The 17,602-nt window shown below is 43.4% G+C and overlaps 1 protein-coding gene across 1 annotated transcript in view; it reads left to right on the top strand.

The window, feature by feature from the left end:
- The first annotated feature begins 1,471 nt into the window (after positions 1-1,471).
- ADGRF5 (adhesion G protein-coupled receptor F5) overlaps positions 1,472-17,602 on the top strand; it is a 42,101-nt gene continuing 25,970 nt past the window's right edge. Inside the window, exon 1 of the mRNA XM_086875624.1 lies at positions 1,472-1,892. The gene's annotated coding sequence lies outside the window, so the exon portion shown is untranslated. The remainder of the gene's footprint in view (positions 1,893-17,602) is intronic.

The raw sequence follows: 17,602 nt of genomic DNA, 5'->3' as shown, positions 1-17,602 counted from the left end.
ACTTGCTATATCTTCTTTCTAGTGACCCCTAGCATTAATGATTTATATTGGATATAGGTATTGGATTATATTGGATATTGGTATGCCCCAGATACAGAGGTTACTGTTGAATAGAAGGAAATATGGATCACACTCATTAATCAAAAGCACATAAAAATGGAGTGTGTTGCCCAGGCTCCCTCTGTCCCTTTCTCTCCTTCTCTGTTGCTAGAAGTATATGTCAGTGAGCATGTGGGTGAGGTGTATGCAGCAGTGAAATGTCCAAATGTCCATTCTTGCTTTTTCAGTATGACCTGGATCAGGTAGAGTAACTTAAAAGTGATCCAGAGTGGAGATACCAGGTTGCTAAAATAAATTCTTGCTGCATGCAGAAAGAAGGGTGCTATTGTATGTAGAATCTGGAGTCCCAGGTGCAATTTTCCATCTTAGGACATCCTCAGAAATATGGTCCAGACACACCCCAGTCAGACCCTGAAACACAAAGGGACAAGCTGTTCTCAGCTACTTGTACAGTCAAGAGGTAGAAGCTGATACCCCTCATCAGAGAGGAGAGGTGCCATGGGCCATCTGATGTTGGGCCACAGGACTGCAGTTACCTTGCAAGAATGTCAGACATGGTGCAAAGCCAGGAGAGATAACAGCAAGGAACACATTGTCCAGGGAAGTGGTGGAGGGACTTAAAAGATGTAGATGTGCTGCTTGAGGACATGGTTTAGAAATGGGCTTGGCAAAGCAGCATTAATGGTTGGACTCCATGACCTTAGAGGTCTTGTCCAACCAAAACCCTTTTATGATTCTGTGATTCTAAGGAAGCCATTACAGTGTCGTTCATTTATCAGCATAACCAGGACTGAGCTGTGGGACACCTTCCCCACCTTCCAGGGGTGTAGTCATTTGGCTAATGCTTGAAAAATCCACTCTGAGAGCCCCAACTGGAGGCAAAAGGACCTGCAAGCACAGTTTAAGGGCTATTCCAGGAAAAGTTGTTCTTGATGAGCGTGCTGAGATTTCTTCTGCAGCTTGACAGGGAGCCCTTGTGGCACAGCTGGATTGCTGGGGTGCTGCTGAACACAAGCTCTGTGTGGAATGGCTCTCCATTATTGCTTTGCAGAGTATTTCAGCACATCTTAGAATGAAAGGCACCATAGCTGAAAGTCTGAGCAGCACCTGTAGGCTCCAGATTATTCAGTACAGTGAAAACTGAGACCCTTAGAATAGTTTATCCTGTGTTAAAAAAAAAAAAAAAAATTAAAAAAATTTCTTTTCCATCCACACCACTGATGACCAAAAAAGTGTTTTGCTCATCTTGAAATCACACTCCTCAGAAGCTCTGTTACCACCCCCGCCCAAGTGTCCCTCACATCCACTTTCCCCCCCAGCCGTAGGAAATCGCTTAGAAAATATTTCCAGGTTCCTTCCTGGCCAGAGGTCACCTCCGTGTTTCGGAGCAGCAGGAATCACCATGTTCTCTGACACAACAAACAGAGGAGGAAGACCTGTCCTGCCCTTCCAGCTTTCAAGCTTGTGCTTTTTAGCTGCAACTCCACCCTGCGCTGGTGGAGAAGGGATCAGTTCCCAGTGATCGCAGGAAAGGGAGGTCACGGGGTTTGCTTGATTAAATCACCACAAGCCAAAAGGTTCTTTCTCCTGCTCACTGAGAATTGCTCACGGTCTGTTTAATTTGTTCCAAAAAGAAGAGCAAGACAAAAAAACAAACCCCAAACCCAAGAAGCAACAGCACACCGGGAAAAGCAGGTGTGTCTCGAGATCCTGGGAAAACAAAGGGCAGAGGCTGAGGCAGGAGGTGACACTTGGATGGGAAGTTTCCATCCCAGCGCAAGAGGACAAGTTTGGAAAAGACTCGGACAGGACCAGCACTTGTTGCCCCACAGGTATGGATGCTGTCTGTGAAATGTGGCATGGCTTTAACACTTTGGGGCGGGCAAGGATGGCTTGAAGGAATTTTTGGGTCTGGATTCTGACAGTGTGGTGCGAGCTTTGCATCATCTGTAAACCTGCCGCAGGTCTCTGCCAGCTGAGCTGCAATCGGCACAGGTTTCATTTTGTGGTGATTAGTTGGCAGTTTTCTGTAGTTGGCTGTTCAGTGTATGAATTAAGGCATTCAAGCTTCTGACAAACTGCTACTGCCTGTTCACTTGGCTAGTAAATGCTAATAGAGGTTATGATTGCTTTAGTTTAAGCTTGGGGCTGCAGAGGTAAAGAGGAACGTGCACGGAAATGTTGTGCTAATCTTCATTGCATTTATTACCTCCTAAGTTGTGCTGCAGAGTTTCAGAGGGGAAAAAAAGTCAACTGCAATAGCATTAAGAATTTTTTTCCACTTTGTTTTGTACTTACAGTGGCTGGAATTTGCAATGCAGATGCAGGCGCTGTATTTTGTTACTGTATAGAACGGTGGGTTTGTTTCTTTTAATAGCAATCTCCCTTCAGTTTCATTTTAGAAACTTTCTGACAGGGGAGAGGGACTTGGGGCACCCACAATCATGGTCTGAGAAGCTGCTGTATACTGGTTTTGAGCATCAGATTTACCTTGTTTCCATTCTTTTCTATCTACGTTTTCAGCTGTTTAAATGAAAGCAAGTTTTATGGTGTTGTGCTGGAGTGCTGCTGCCGGTGCTGCAGGGAGGCTTTCTGATGCTTTCACCTCTGTTGAAACTCCCAAAAGTTTTGCTGCATTTCCAAACATCTCTGGTGCAGCAGTATCCACTTTGCTTAAATGGTCATGATTCAGAAAAAAAGCAGCTCTGTGGTGTGACCCTGTACAACCTTGTTTCTCTCTCCCCATCAAGGGAAAGCGATGCTCACCTACATGCATGAGATTTTGGATTTGGGGGATAAAGGTGTTTTTGTTTGAATGCTATAAGTCAAGCTTTCAGTGGCAGTTTTAGGAGGCAATGGGCATGTGACAAGCAAGAAAATAGCAAGGCAAAGGATGCTGTGAATCTGAAAGCCTGAGGCTCCGCTTCTCCCATTTCCATTACTTGCTGTTGCATGATGAAAATGGTATTTTGCAATAGATTTTCCTCTCACCCAGAAAATTCCCCATCTATTTTTGTCACTTAACCTGTCCAGTGATGTCTGGTGGCATTACAGAATGAAGTGATATTTAAAGAAATTTTGCAAATCTTTAGCACCTGGGTAGCAGTGACACTTGACTGAACTCAGTGATGGGTCAGCCAGTCAGCAGGAACCTGCTGTGACTATTTGGCATCTGTCACTATTTTACTTCCCTAAAATTCGTCTGAGTTTGTGTCTGGTGGTCCAGGTTTAAAAAACAAACAAAGAGAACATGCGTAGGCACTGGGAAGATATCTTTGTCCTGATCTTCTTGGTTATTTTTATTTTTTTAACACCTCTTAGGCAGGCTTAATAAAGCAGTTCTCAAACATCTGAATTGGAGACGTGGGAAATTCCTCAAACTAGGCAGAGCTTCCTCTCATTGTTATAACACAAAAGACTAATGCAGCCTTTACTAGAGTTCCTTTTTTTAACCCATTCATCTTGACCAAAGAGCCTACCTGCTCAGGTCTGTGATTCACAGTTTGCCAGAAGACAGCAGAGAAGCATGGAAGTGAATTGCATCATCCATGAAGACATAATTATTTTGGGGTTGTATTGCACTTGAAACAGAAGTGGAATTAACCTCAGCCTTGTGCAAGAACCATGGATTTTTAGGATCAAATGGGATGAGTCCATAGTAAAACCAAACTCCTTGCAGAAAACTATTTCCAGTTTTCTATGAAACAGTTTCTTAGGATCATGATCTTCAAAAGGGGCTCAATTGACATTCATGAGCAGATCCACCCCAATTACATATTTATACAGAGTTTATTTCTCAAATGATCTTGCATGTAGCTCAGTCTGCCTGGGGGCAGTTACACCCATGGGTTAATCTGATCCAGCACCTGCCCTGCTGGTGAGGGAGCAGCAGCTCGTCCCCTTATCTGTGCTGGGCAGCATCCTGAGAGGACTGAGCCAGCACTGGGTGAGGGCAGGAACTGTGGGGCTGTGATAGTGGCCCTGAACTGGTTGTATTAAGAGTGTGGATGAGATGGAATGTACAAAGTGGGTGTGCAGGAACAGGTAAAATGGGAAAGAGATAGCAAAAGATTTGTGATGGCTTGCTTCTCTCTGATGGACTAATGATTGATTCCTCGTTTATTTGGTTGGGCTTTTTTTTTAAAAAAGATTAGCTCCTGCAAAGCAGATAATTCTCTGTAGCAGATGTCTAGTAATTACACTGCTATATTTGCATGTTGTAGTGCTGCACCAGTGGACTTTGTTAAGGAGTTTTTGACTATATTTGCAGCCTATTCTGAGGGCTTATCTGCTGTTGGTGGTGGCCTGGAAGAAGTTTCACTCTCACAGCCATCCCATGACGTGACATGGATGTTGTAACCTTAATTCACCATATATACAAAGAGTTTATATCTTTTTCATAATTTTCAGTTTATTCCTGTGGAAGCATGCAATGAATTCTGCCCCAAACCCCTCCCCTCTCCATCATAATTCTCATTTGAGCAATCCAAACAAGATGGGTGTGCTGGGATTAAATTAACTTTCCTCATAAGGTGCTTTATTTTGGATTTGTGGCTGAAAAAGTGTTGATGCCATTTTGGGTGCTGCTGAGAAGTGCTTGCAGAGCATCAAGGCTTTTCCTTTCTTACTCCTGACTCTGTAGTGAGAGGGATCAGGGTTGGGAGGGATTACAACATGAAAAGTTGACTTAAATTCACAAAAAGGATGTTTCAAAACATAATATCATGTTCAGTAACAAAAAAAATAATAGTGGAAGTCAGGGCTGTGTTCCAAACCAGCCATTGCTTGGACATTTTCTGGATATATATCTGCTTGTGGGAGGTAGTGAGGGATTGCTTTCACATCAGGTGTTTTTTTTCTCTCCTATTTCTTTCCCTATCAACCTCTATTTATCTCAATCCACTAGTTCTTGCACTTTTTCTCATCCTATTCTCTCCTCCACCCCTCTGACAGACGAGCAGTAAATGAGTGTCTGTGTAGGTGTATAGCTTCAGACCAGGGTCAGGCCATGAAAACAGGATATCAACCTTCACCTTCCAATGCACCACTTTTGAATAAACAGAAGTTTTCTTCCCAGCCCAGGAAAAAAACCTTTAAACTCCCTTGTGTCATCTCCATCAGCTGATAATGGTAATACTTGTTACCAGCTGACAAGGTAATACTTGTTTCAGGAAGTAATAATATCGACCACTCATGGCACTGAATTTCTTCATTCTTGATGAAAAGGGAGCCACATCTCATTTGCTTTCTATGTACTTCCACAAGTCTTGCTTTATCAGATCATTAGTGCAATCACTGATGGGTTTTTCCTGCCCCAGGGTCTCTCTAAGCACCCGGTGAAGCAGAGACAGCAAATATCATCCTTGTTTGGCAGCAGAGAACTGAGGCACACGATCTGCTTACAAGGTTGGCTGTTGCCAGCCCAGGGTCTGCTTAAACTCACCTCAACAGGATGGAGAACGCTGTGGCAGCCAGGTTTGAGGGTGCTTGTGAGCAGCAGAGCTGTATGCATGCCCTATTTAAATCTTAATATGAAATATTAATTTCCAAATGCCTTCCCTCAAAACATAATAGAGCTGTGATCGAGTATGTAATTTACTGTCCTCGGAAATTCCTCAAAACGACAGAGCTTCCCCCAATTGTTCATACACAGAGGAAAAGCTCTACTAGAGTTCCTGCTTCAGCTCAATCCTGTGAGCAAAGGCTTGGCCCTCCATGACCATTAGGCTGAGTGTGTGAAAGCCATCTTCATTCCAAAGATGTCCCTACGTGCCTTATGACAGGCTATTCACAGAATGCCCCTTCCTCCTGAAATTGTTTTGATGTGCCTTCTTGAGAGAGAAATTCTTTAAATTCCTGCACATTGTCCCTAAAATTTGTATTGGGTGATCCTTGATCTGAGATCCCAGATGAGCCTGTACATGCCTCAAGCGTCTCTGGCAATGAAACAGGACTGATGGCACTTCCTTCCTTCCTTCCTCTTGTTATCCATCCTGTTTAAAGTCTATGGCTTAGAAGGTTCAACTGCTGTTCATAAACTCTGCCCCTTATTGCAATTAGGACACACAGACTGTAAAATCATAGAATCACAGAATGCTTTGGGTTGGAAAGGATGTCAATCCATCTCACTCCAACCCTTTCCATGGGCAGGGGCACCTTCCACTATCCCAGGTTGCTCCAAGCCCCATTCAGCCTGGCCTTGGACATTTCCAGGGGTGGGGCAGCCACAGCTTCTCTGAGCAGCCTGTGCCAGGGCCTCACCGCCCTCATAGGGAAGAATCTCTTCCTAATTATTAATCTAAACCTGTCCTCTGTTAGTTTAAAGCCATCTCCACCCCTTGTCCTGTCACTCCAGCCCTTTAGGTACTGGAAGAAGGTCTAAGGCCTCCCTGGAACCTTCTCTTTTTGAGGCTGAACATTCTCAGATCTCTCAGTCTGTCCTTATAGAGGAGATGTTCTGTGTTATTATTGAAAATCTGCTTTAAAAGCTGTCTGCTCTTTTTGTTAGCATCTTGTTTCTGGACAGCCTTGCAATGGTTCTTCCAGCACTCTTCCAGCATGATAGTACTGAACTTGACAAATGCTTAATCCATCTGACAGCAGTTAATGGAAACTTCCCTTGTCCCTAACATAAGTACAGGTTCTCTTGAGGGTGTTGAAGCACAGGAGGTTCCTACTGAAGTAAGGCCTAGATTGCCTGTAGAGTCATCAGGGAGAAACACAAAGGCCTCAGAAAACTTCTTGTAGGAAATATGAGCAAAGTTCAGCACCAGCTTCATCCCATTGAGCTGGAAGGGAGCAGGAGAACCTTCCTGTTCTTGAAATGTGCATTTTATTTTAGGCCACGCTACAATTAGGAGAAACAGTGTCACAGCAACAGGGCAGGTGTGCTAACCCTGAATCCATCGGTCAGGGCATGGCTCACCACGGTGGGCCTGAACTCCCCAGTTCTCTCTAAACAAGGGAATCTCTGCTGCTGGCTGGGAACAGCCCCTGGCCCACACTGTTCTTTGAAGGATTCCTGTGAGTCTTGGTGTTAGCATTGTCTGAGACAGGGAACATGGTAACTACAAGACGAGGCCTCCTAAATCAAGGCAGAAAGGGACCTCAGCAGTTCATCTACTCAGGCCCTACAACTCATGGCAGGTGTTTGTTTAAGCTTTCCAAAGGCATCCTGAGGCTGGAAAAATGCCGTTCCTTAGTGTTGTATCTCAAGAGCAAACCTGTCATCGGGTGTAATTTCTCTTTGCACTGCTGTGTTTTTATGCCATGTGAACCCAACAAGCACCACATGGATTCACAAGTTTGGATCATCCCTGCTGTCAGTCTGAAGTGTGATGTAGTTTTGAATGAGGATAAGCATGTCTAAAGTCTACTATTCCTTAAAACCTTCTGAACTCTAGTAAAACAAACTAGTCCCATCTGTATTGATGATACTGTGGCTTGATTTTACACCTGAATGCCAATGATGAAGGTATAAGAGTTCTGATAATTTTGAAAATATTAAACACAGGTGCAGCCTTCCAGTAGCACTAATTAGCCTTTCTGAGTTCTCTGTGCTCTGGAAGACAGATCAGTACAAAAATAGTAAGGCTGGAAGTGAAATCAGTGGAACAAAATAGAAACAATTTTTTCTCTCAGGCTTTATCATTAGAGAAGGCAATTAAGAAATATGGACAACAGAGACCTTTCTTCACTGGTTTGAGGGATTTCCCTCCATTTATATGATTCTATGTGCAAAAGATGGATGCTATTTTGTACTTCCATCTTTTTGTTGCTAGGTGTGACAAGCCAGGCCCTCAGAAAGGAAACGCCCTCTGTCCAGAGTGGGATTGTACAAACTCCAAAAGGCTGACACCTACACTACTTCCAGGAGCTTCCTACACAGCCAGCTGCACTTGCAGCAATAACAGGAAAAAATTCAAGAGGTTAATAAAATGAAATGAGCAGGAAGCATGCAGTCATCAGACTTTCTAGTACTTTAGTCTATAGAGGTAAGTCATGTCTGGCCTGACTCAGGGACCCAATCCAAAACTCATTGCAGCCCATGGAAATTCCACTGCAAGGGATATTGTTAGACCTCACTCTTCACTACGTTGATATGGGAGTACCTGGCAAGTTCCTCCTTCCCCAGTACTCCCACAGTGCTGAGTTTCAAATATCATGTTGAGTTACTTCTCACTGCAAATTAGGCCTGTACCCCACTGCAGATGCTCCAAAAAGCACAAGGAGAAGAGAAGGTTCATGGGCACATCCCTTCTTCCATCCCAGTCGTCAGAGGTGATCTGATGTGTTCTGTTCCACAGTCTTTCCAAAAATGTGGTACTCAGCTGCATACAAAGGGCTGAAATAGGAGGGTGGAATTAATTGACTAGCACTCTTATTTCTTTCTTCTTTGTTCCTTCTCTATGAAACTCCAACATGAAGGTCAAGGAGGAGTGGAAGTTAGAAAGAACTGCCAGGAAGAAGACAAGAATTGGGTTTTCTTTTTCTAGTAAAGTGCTGATTTAAATGCCATTTCACTTTGGTTGCAGCTATCACTGTTTTCAGTCTGGCATATTAATGTGCCATGTTGCATGGGGAATATTCATCCCTTACTTATGACTGCCATGACATCTGTTTGCACAAAATCAACAAAAGTGAGAATTACCCCTCTATTCTCCCAGAAAACAAAACATCTGCTCCTGTCTGAGAGATCCTTGAGTATCCCATCAAACTCAGCCCCCTGCACTATGCCACCACAGAGCTGGAATAACACAGTTCCACAAACATCATAGAGAAAGCATGCCACAGCTTGTTTATTGCCTGTTTGAATCCTTATCACCAAGCAGTTCAGTTTTGTGTCCTTGATTAATTTCTGTTTATTTTATTTTTGTTCTCATTCAGATGTGTTATCTAAGGTCAGTGCAACTTCCCTTGTCCCCCCTTTCCCTTTTAGCCAACTCTCCCATGAAATATTGTTGTGCCTGGGTGTGTGTTTCTTAAAGTCATTGTGTGTTTTCTGTCTGAAACAAACATTGTCTGATCATCCAACTTATTACGCACTACCCAAAGGTCATGCTTTATGCAGAGAAAGGAAAGCTCTTCTGTTGTGGCTGAGGAATAACAAACTGGGCAGGCAGTGAAAACAAGGTTTCAGCCCCAGAGTTTGAGACTGAGAAAATGTTCCATAGTTGTTTGCTAATGGTAACCAAGGTTCAGCTGCTACTGGCTACTGATACCAATATCATAAAGTCACCCTAGGACATTAGCCATGGAGCCAAACTGTCCTGTGCCAGCCACAGATCCCTCCCTTCACACCTAACCTGTAGCAGTTCCTGGATCCTCTCTTCAGGCATCCTTCATCTCCTCATCTCTCAGCACCATAGGCCTTTCATCCAAAATACCTAGAGGGAGGCAGAGTTGTTCAAGCCACAGGAAAATGCTGGCATGGGGACAACTGAGCTTAACTATATTACCAAAATAATACAGCCAAAGTGGAAAGATGTAGAACAAGTACCAAAGAGGCAGGAGGACTGCTGTGCTAAAATGGCATAGGACTCTTCATCCTTGTCAGCTGATGGGGAATGTGAAAGGGACATATGGGGTATGAGGCCATGGAAAAATTTGTGCTATCTAGTTTGACAATTAAGGATCGAACTTGACCCTAATGAGTGGTAGATTCAAAGCAAGCAAAAGAACTCAGACCTACTTGCTCCTGCAAATTATGTATTCTGCACACTCTGGTAGGTTTTCCTATAATTTGCTTCATTTGTGTCAGCTTAATAGGCCATTAGGGCTGTTAAACACCAATGACCTGCCTTTGCCTCTAGAAATCCCTGTAGCTCTGATAGCCAGAAGTGGAAAGAACATTCTGAATATGAGCTGCTGCAAACTTACTTCATTTTTGTAAAACTCTTCCCAAGGGCCTCTGCTATAGCCCTTGTTGGATAAGAACCAACTGGGCTAGAGAATCCTTGGATCCAACCAAGGGCAAATCTGTTCATGACACTAAGCAACCAGAGCCCATTAGAAAAGATGAAGAATGGTCCCTCAGTGTGAACAAAGGAGTAAAAAGCACTTAATTAAAGGCTTTTACAATGAGGCTTTAAAGCAGAATGCGGCTGCCTGACCACACAGGGATCTCTTGGCCTCAGTGATACAGGACATGTCTCACAGCCAGGGCAGAGGACCAAGCACTTAGGCTGTGGACTAATGCCCACCTCACAAAGAACTGCTGGCTGAAGATGTGTGGCACCTGCAAGGTTGGTTGTTTTCTTCTTCCTGCTGATGCCAAAGGTGTATTAATCTCCATTTCAGCACAAGAGGGGCCACTTTCCCAGACACAGCAAGTAGAAAGGTGACAGCCAACAGGAATAAAATACTTCTGTGTGGGATGGCTGCATGGGGAAGGATAATTGTGTGTCTTCTGAAACAGAACTGCTTGTTTCCACTTCTGCATTTATAACCCCTTACCAAAGAAGCCACTCCAGGTTGGGGGTATCTTTAGGTTCCCTCTTGGGTTATTTTCACACATTGACAAGATCCCCCTGTGCCTTTCCTTTTCCAGGCTAAGCTGGTCTCTCAGCCTCTTCTGGTAGGACAGATGCTCCAACTCCTTGAAGATCTTCACGGCCTTTTGCTGGGCTCTGTCCAGTGTGTCTCTCTTGTCTCTCTGGGGAGCTTAGGAGCTGGACATTGTGCTTAAGATGCATCCAGAATCAGGAAATCATCTTTTTCTTAAGTCATAACATCACATGAGAAATGTTGTCAGAAAGGTTCTAGAAAGAAGACATGACTGGCATGATAACAAAGGCTTACAAATGTGTCTGTCAGTAAGAGATAGAGTTGGTTAGTCAGACAGAAGGACGAGGTGGAATAGACCAAGTCCCTCTGGGTGAACAGAGGTTACCTGAGCTAAGGAACCCAAGTAAGGAGTCACAGGTCTGAGAGAATGTCTACAGAAGCAGGCCTGCTGCAAGGGATTATACAGAATGCCAACAGATGTTATTTCTGGCTCTGGTAGAACCCAGGTGTCTGTATCACACTGTACTGCCAAGGCCATAGAAGCCATGAGCTGTCACAGAACCACAATATATACTGAGTTGGAAGGGACCCACAAGGATCGCTGAATCCAGCTTCTGCTGTGCACAGGACCATCCCCAAGAATCCTGTGGGCATCACCTCCCTGCCAAAGATGCCCTTCCTGTCCTACCACAGTGATATGGCTGTAAGTGCAGGTGTATTGTCACCCAGTCCCATGGGAGAGGCTGGCCTGAGGTCCAGCCTTGGTGTGGCACCTTCCTAGAGGGGTCAGTTGTACAGCTGGTCAGCAACCAGGATAGTGTTCATGCCTCTCCAAATGTGCCAGACTGTTTCTCACCTTCCTCCTTCCCTGAGTTAATGCTTAGCCAGTAACTGTGGCAGTTGATGCTTATTCATGCAAGAATACCCTCACTGATCTGGCAGATTGCTGTTCTCCAGTGACAAGCAGTAGGTCCAACTGTGAACTGTGCCAGGAGGGCTAGGAAAACATTGCAGGGCTAACTGGCACTGTCCAGAATGTGTTAAAAACACTTGCAGAAACTTCTTTCTGTCTTCTCTCAGAGTATTAGGAATGCCTGGAGAATGTGATAATTCAGACATTCAGCTGGGCAGTGTTTTCTGTGCCCTTAGTCATCCAGCTAAATGGTTGCTATTTCAGCTACTCTGCCCTGCAAACATGAGTCCTAGAGAGTCATTCTCTCCTTGCAGGAAGTCCTGCGTGTTCATGGTATGATTTGAACCTGATCCTCAGATAGCTGGGTCTAAATTATTTTCATTTTCTATGTAGATTATCTGGGTAAGTAAAAAGGTCATCAACAATTCACGGGAAGGCTGATGAAGGAATAGAGGAATCTAAAGTATTAATCATAGGTCAAAATGAAAGATAAATACTGCACAAACAAGGATGGAAAATGTGAGCTGATGTAGAAAAAGGTGTGAACCCTCTCCCTCCTCTGGAAATATTGTTTTGGAGAAACCCTTGATAGGGCTGTAGATAAAGTTTACGTCCTCTGTGCTTAAACCAGTGAGAATATTGTGCTGCGAAGATCCAGAAAGGAATTCCTAAACTTGTCTAAGGTAGAATCACAGATTGGAAAAGAACTCTAAGATCATTGGGTCCAACCATTAACCCAACACTGCCATACCACATCCCTCAAGTCCACATATCCACATCTTCTAAATACCTCCAGGGACGGTGACTCCAACACTGCCCTGGGCAGCTTGTTCCAGTGCTTGACCATCCCTTCCTTGAAGAAATTTTTCTAAATGTCCGATCTAAACCTCCCCCGGAGCAATTTGAGGCCATTTCCTCTTGTCCTGTTGTTTGTTACTTGGGAGCAGAGCCCAACCCCACCAGGTTTCACCCTCCTGTCAGGGAGTTGTAGAGGCTGAGAAGGTCCCTCCTGAGCCTCCTTTTCTCCAGGCTGAGCCTCTTTCCCAGCTCCCTCAGCTGCTTCTCAGCAGACCCATGCTCCAGACCCTTCTCCACCTCTGTTGTTCTTTTCAGGGCACACTCCAGTACTTCAATGGCTTTCCTGTCATGAGGGCCCCCAAACAGAACACAAGATTTTTGATGTTTTAGCAATGCCAGCCACAGGGGAACAGTGATTGCCCTGGTCAGTCCAAACACGGCTCTGAGAAGACAGATCTGTGCTCTTGCACATCTCCTCTGAATCTCTTTGAATTAATTTATTGCACAAATTGAAGAAGTGTAGAGATACACAGGTAATTAGAAGAGATCAGCAAACAATCTACCCGTCACCCCACTGCCACAAACCCACAAGGAAGCAGAATCAAAGGCTCTCCTTCATGTCAGCAATTGTATAGCCTGTTCTTAAAAACTTCCACTGAAGGAAACTTTACAGCCACCCTGGGTAGCCTAATTTTATGCTTCTAAATGTTACAATTACATATTTTCCATAATCACCAGAATATTTACTTTTGCTTCAGATAATGTGACTTCACAACATCCTTCAGCCAGCTGTGGCTGTGAACATCCATGTCAGCTCTTTTTCAAGGGACAAACTGTTACTGTGTCCATACCTGAGTCTTGTCCTATCTAATCTGCACAACCTTCAGCCTGTTCACGAGATTATTGCTCTTGTCATTGAGGTTATACAATGCTCTTGTCTTAGCATTCCCATGGCTCTCCTTTGGATGTGCTCCAGTGCAGCAACATCCGGACACAGGGCTCCAGCCAAAACATCAACAGCATCACACAGTGCACTTTTGTTACCTCCCAGGTCTTCAATTAAAAATATTTGCTAAAAAATCTAATCATGATATTTCAGCATTGTTACAGTGAGTGAATTTAGGTAGCAATTTCTTAGGACTCTCTCCAGAATAATTTCTGCAAGACTGAGGTGGGCAAAACTATCTAAAGTCATGTGATAGAGAAAATAAATGAAGCCCGAGGCATACTCAGATTTACCCCAAAAACTGTTATCTCAAGGTAATCTACCTTTAGCTCCAATCTATTTAGCTACATCTATTTAGCTCCAATATGCTTGGGATTCACTTTGCTCTCACATGTTAAAAACACAACTTTGCCCATCTGAACACACAAAATTCAGACTCAAGAACAGCAGATGGTGTAAGAATCTTCAGTGTTGTGTCCAGGTTCTGAAGGTTCTGGCATCTTTTTCTGCATTTGAATACAATTAACAGTGGGCTTTTGTAAAAGTCTCTGGGTTCTTTTCCCCAGGATCAGGATTGATGAGCAGAGAGATGGCTTTTGCCATTTTAGGATGTTTATTTTTCTTACAGATCTTACATTTTTGCAGTCAGTAAGCACTTCTACACACTAATCCAGCTAGCTACAAATGGTGGCCTAGGGCTCTGTCCACAAGGCCTTTTAAGCATAAACAATCCAATTATCAAATGCCAAGTAATTTATTTTTACTTTTAACCCTATAACCAAACACCCATGTTCCACACTGCATACTTTTTTATCCAATCACCCAATACCACCCAAAACCATGAAGAAGAAGGAAGAAAGAACAAGACAGGTTAACACCCTAAAACCTCCATCTTGTTGCATATGTATTACTGTATTCTAAAACCTTAAAGTCTAAATTTTCCACTAAGTGATATAACACATTTCTTTTTAAACTACACACTCACAGTTTCAGTTCTATCTATTAATTTTGTAAGCCTTTTCCATGGCCTCAGGTCACACACAATGTTTTCTTGTGGGTCTGTGCCTGTCAACACAGAAAGCATGAAATTCTCTGTGTCCAGGGTTCCAACAGGGTTTGATTGCACAAGTTGCTGAGATTAATTTCTAGTCATGAGACTGAAGCGTGAATGTCCAGGACTGGAATGAGGATGGGTGAGTTAAGAGAGCCACAACAGCTTCTTTCCAAGTTGTTTCCACATTTGTTTCTCTTTGAACAGTATCTCCCAGGGTGCAGCTGTGTGGGAACCTTACCCTGGTCCATCTTTCATGACAGATGAAATGTGTGCAAAATGCTTTTAAAACAGCACATTTCCAGTGAATTACAGGATCCCTGTAGTTCTGCCTTGGTTTGGATGAGCACTTCTGGTTCAGAGCAGGTGTCCTCTAGCACACCTCTTGCTTGCTTTCCTGAGCCTGTGAACTCAAATGTTTAAATAAAAAATATTCTGGTGTTAAAACTTTAAAACTTTAGAATACAGGAAATTCAGAGTTTCTGGTGACATGACAGTACATGATGGATGAGTACAGGAAAAAACATCAGGATGATCAGGACATCCCCTGTGCTCACATACCAAGCTGATTACATACCAAATGCTCTGACATTGTATAATTTTACATTTTCCTACAAATTAAACCAATATTTCTCATACCTTTAGGGTGCAGTTTGATGATAAGCCTTGAGTAGAAACCCTCTTTTAAGAAAGCCTTGCTGACATCCTTTCCCATTCTCACACCCCTGGATGCTCTTTCTTAAAATTTTAAAAAAAACACAACAACAACAAAAAAAACCAAAACACAAAAGCAAAAGCAAAGAGAAAAAGAGGAGGTTTAGAGAAAGAAGGTTTACCACAAACCAGTTTTCTAGTCAAGGGCTAGCAGTGTGGGAAGTGTGACTCTACCACAGGTACAGGTAACTCAGCCTAAGCCAATTCTGCCTCCTCTTCATCTCAGCCTCTGCACTGTCACTGCTGCTCATTCAAACCTGCAAGCAGTCAGCCAAGGGAGCAACTTTGGGAGAAAATGATCAATTTTTTCTGTAGGGTTAGACCATGAACTTGTGTTGAACAGCTTGCCAGGGCAGAAAGGAAGAGGTCCTCCTTATCCTTACCCTCCTGCCCTGTCTGCCAGCCCTTGTCCCATCTCTCTTCCCTGCTTGGGGACACTTAGCTGCTCGTCTCCTCGCTCTGGCCCTGGCACTAATTGGGACCCTCTCTGAGCTGATCAGACTCAGATGAAAGTGAATTGGACACCTTATAGCTGCTTTAGTTTTCTGCAGGGACAGGGAGTTAAACTGAGTAAGAATCTGGAAAGCACCAGCACAAGGCCATCAATAAAACCAGTCTGCAGAGGTGGTGGCATTAAGTGCTGTAGATGAAGCCTTGGTCTTCTGCTTGTTCAGATTCCTGAACCAGCTTGGGTGGGCAATAAATCAGACTGATGCCACTGCAACAGTGATGACAAAGACATGCTGTAAGGGTAATGAGGGCATCAGTCATGCCAATTTAATCACCTTAAAACTGCTGCAAATGGCTGAGATCTGACTCATTGCAAGGAGCAGCAGGTGACCAGGTTAGCAGAAAAGGTAACAGACCTGTCTCCTGAGTTAATCAGTGTTTAAAAAATAATTCCCCCACAGCATGAGCTAAATCCCAGGGGTTTCCACAGAGCTCAGTCAGCCTCACACACTGCTGTGGAAACAAATTCCATTGATAAAGGAACTGTTATCAAACACTGTAGGGACAAGGGCTCCACTGTTACTTGGACAGATGTCCCCTATTTGTTCATTGTGTTCTTGGCTCCAGATTTTGTTCAAGGTAGAAACATACATAACACATCAGAATTTCCCCTGATTTCTGGGAATTACTGTGGCCATCAGAGCCACAGGTCTGCATCTCTGTGCAGCTTCTCCAAGGGCATAAAGGTATCTCCATAGAGCCTTCCAGCCCAGCCTACAGCGAGCATACTGCCGGCTCAGGTAGGAAAATTTATGGGTTTCCTCCTTTATAGCTTAAGTCAAAGCCCACAGACATTTTGCCAGAGCTACAAAACATGATTTTTCTTCTTTCAGTCCTCAACACCCTCTTTTGCTAGAACAAAGAAGGTGAGTAACAGCAGCAGAACAAGTTAGTCCACTAATCTGCAGATAAGACACTGAGAGACTCAGATCAGTGCAGGGGGAAATAATGAGTACAACCTGATGAATGGTATCAGGAAATATCTCTTAAAATGCCTTGTGGGTTTTCTGCAGTGGCATATCTGCTGAGCCTCATACTTGAAATTTGAGTGCAGGCTCTAGAGGCAACTTCTTTTCTGGGCAGTAACAACTTGTTCAACTAATTATAAAAGTTCCTGTAGTTTAATATCTCTTTGAGAGAGCAACCTGGGCTGTGGTAGAAAGCAGATGATGTTTAAGATGAATTTAATTAGAAGATCTTCTATTTGAACCACCTGAGAAGGTAAATCGTATTAAATTTCCGGGTGTTGTCTTTTTTTCATAAAACCTGTGTGATGGTGACTCTTGTGCTGAGTGGATTTGCAAGAGGTGCAATTATTTTACAAAATTCATAAAAACATGAAGTTTAGAGAAAAATTAAAAAGAAGGTCATGTATCTCCCCTGTGTCCTGGGTTAAAATGAGACCTTGTTATTTACCTCTAGGAATCCTCTGCATTTTAGGATTAACTTTAAACAATATTTTCTGTGGAGAACAAGCATTTCGTAGCAAACCTGGACCTCTGTAGCTCTCTGGGTCTTTATAAGTTGAGGATACTTATTGTTTCCCAGGAGACAGTTTGTATGAGGAAAGGAGGAATGTGTCTGCATGTGTGCTTTGCCCACTGAAGGCAGACAGATACTTGAGAATTTGCTCTCTAAAATGTTTACAGCAATGTTTTATTCATTGAGAAATTAAATGAATGAGGGGAACAGCCACATTGCTTGAGGAGAACATTTAATACTTTTTGCCCATTTGCAATTTGTTTGCTGGTTTTCTGGCTTTCTAGATATTGGCTGGGGATGTTTTGGAGCTTTAAATAGCTACCAAAGCCTGAGAAGCAGCCCAGTTCTCATTTACATGAGTTGTCCTCTATATGGTGTTTTACACGTACAGTTAAGAGGGTGTTTGCTGTCAGCTACATGAAGTCACACAAGAGATGTGTTTGAAAATAGAGGCTGACCCACAACATTTGAATATGAAGGCAAGTTGGGGAGCAGGGCAAAAGATACATGCAAAACTATGCCAGATGTTTTTACCCTCTTCATAAATTTTGTTTAATGACCTTTTCACCTTTCTATTACCTGTTTCATCAACCTGTCACCAATGTGACACAAACACTTTGTC

Source organism: Cyanistes caeruleus, chromosome 2 (assembly GCF_971803275.1).
Source record: "Cyanistes caeruleus chromosome 2, bCyaCae1.hap1.1, whole genome shotgun sequence".
Lineage (NCBI taxonomy): Eukaryota > Metazoa > Chordata > Aves > Passeriformes > Paridae > Cyanistes > Cyanistes caeruleus.
Note: the sequence above shows the minus strand (reverse complement) of the source record. Positions and strands in the feature narration are given on the sequence as shown.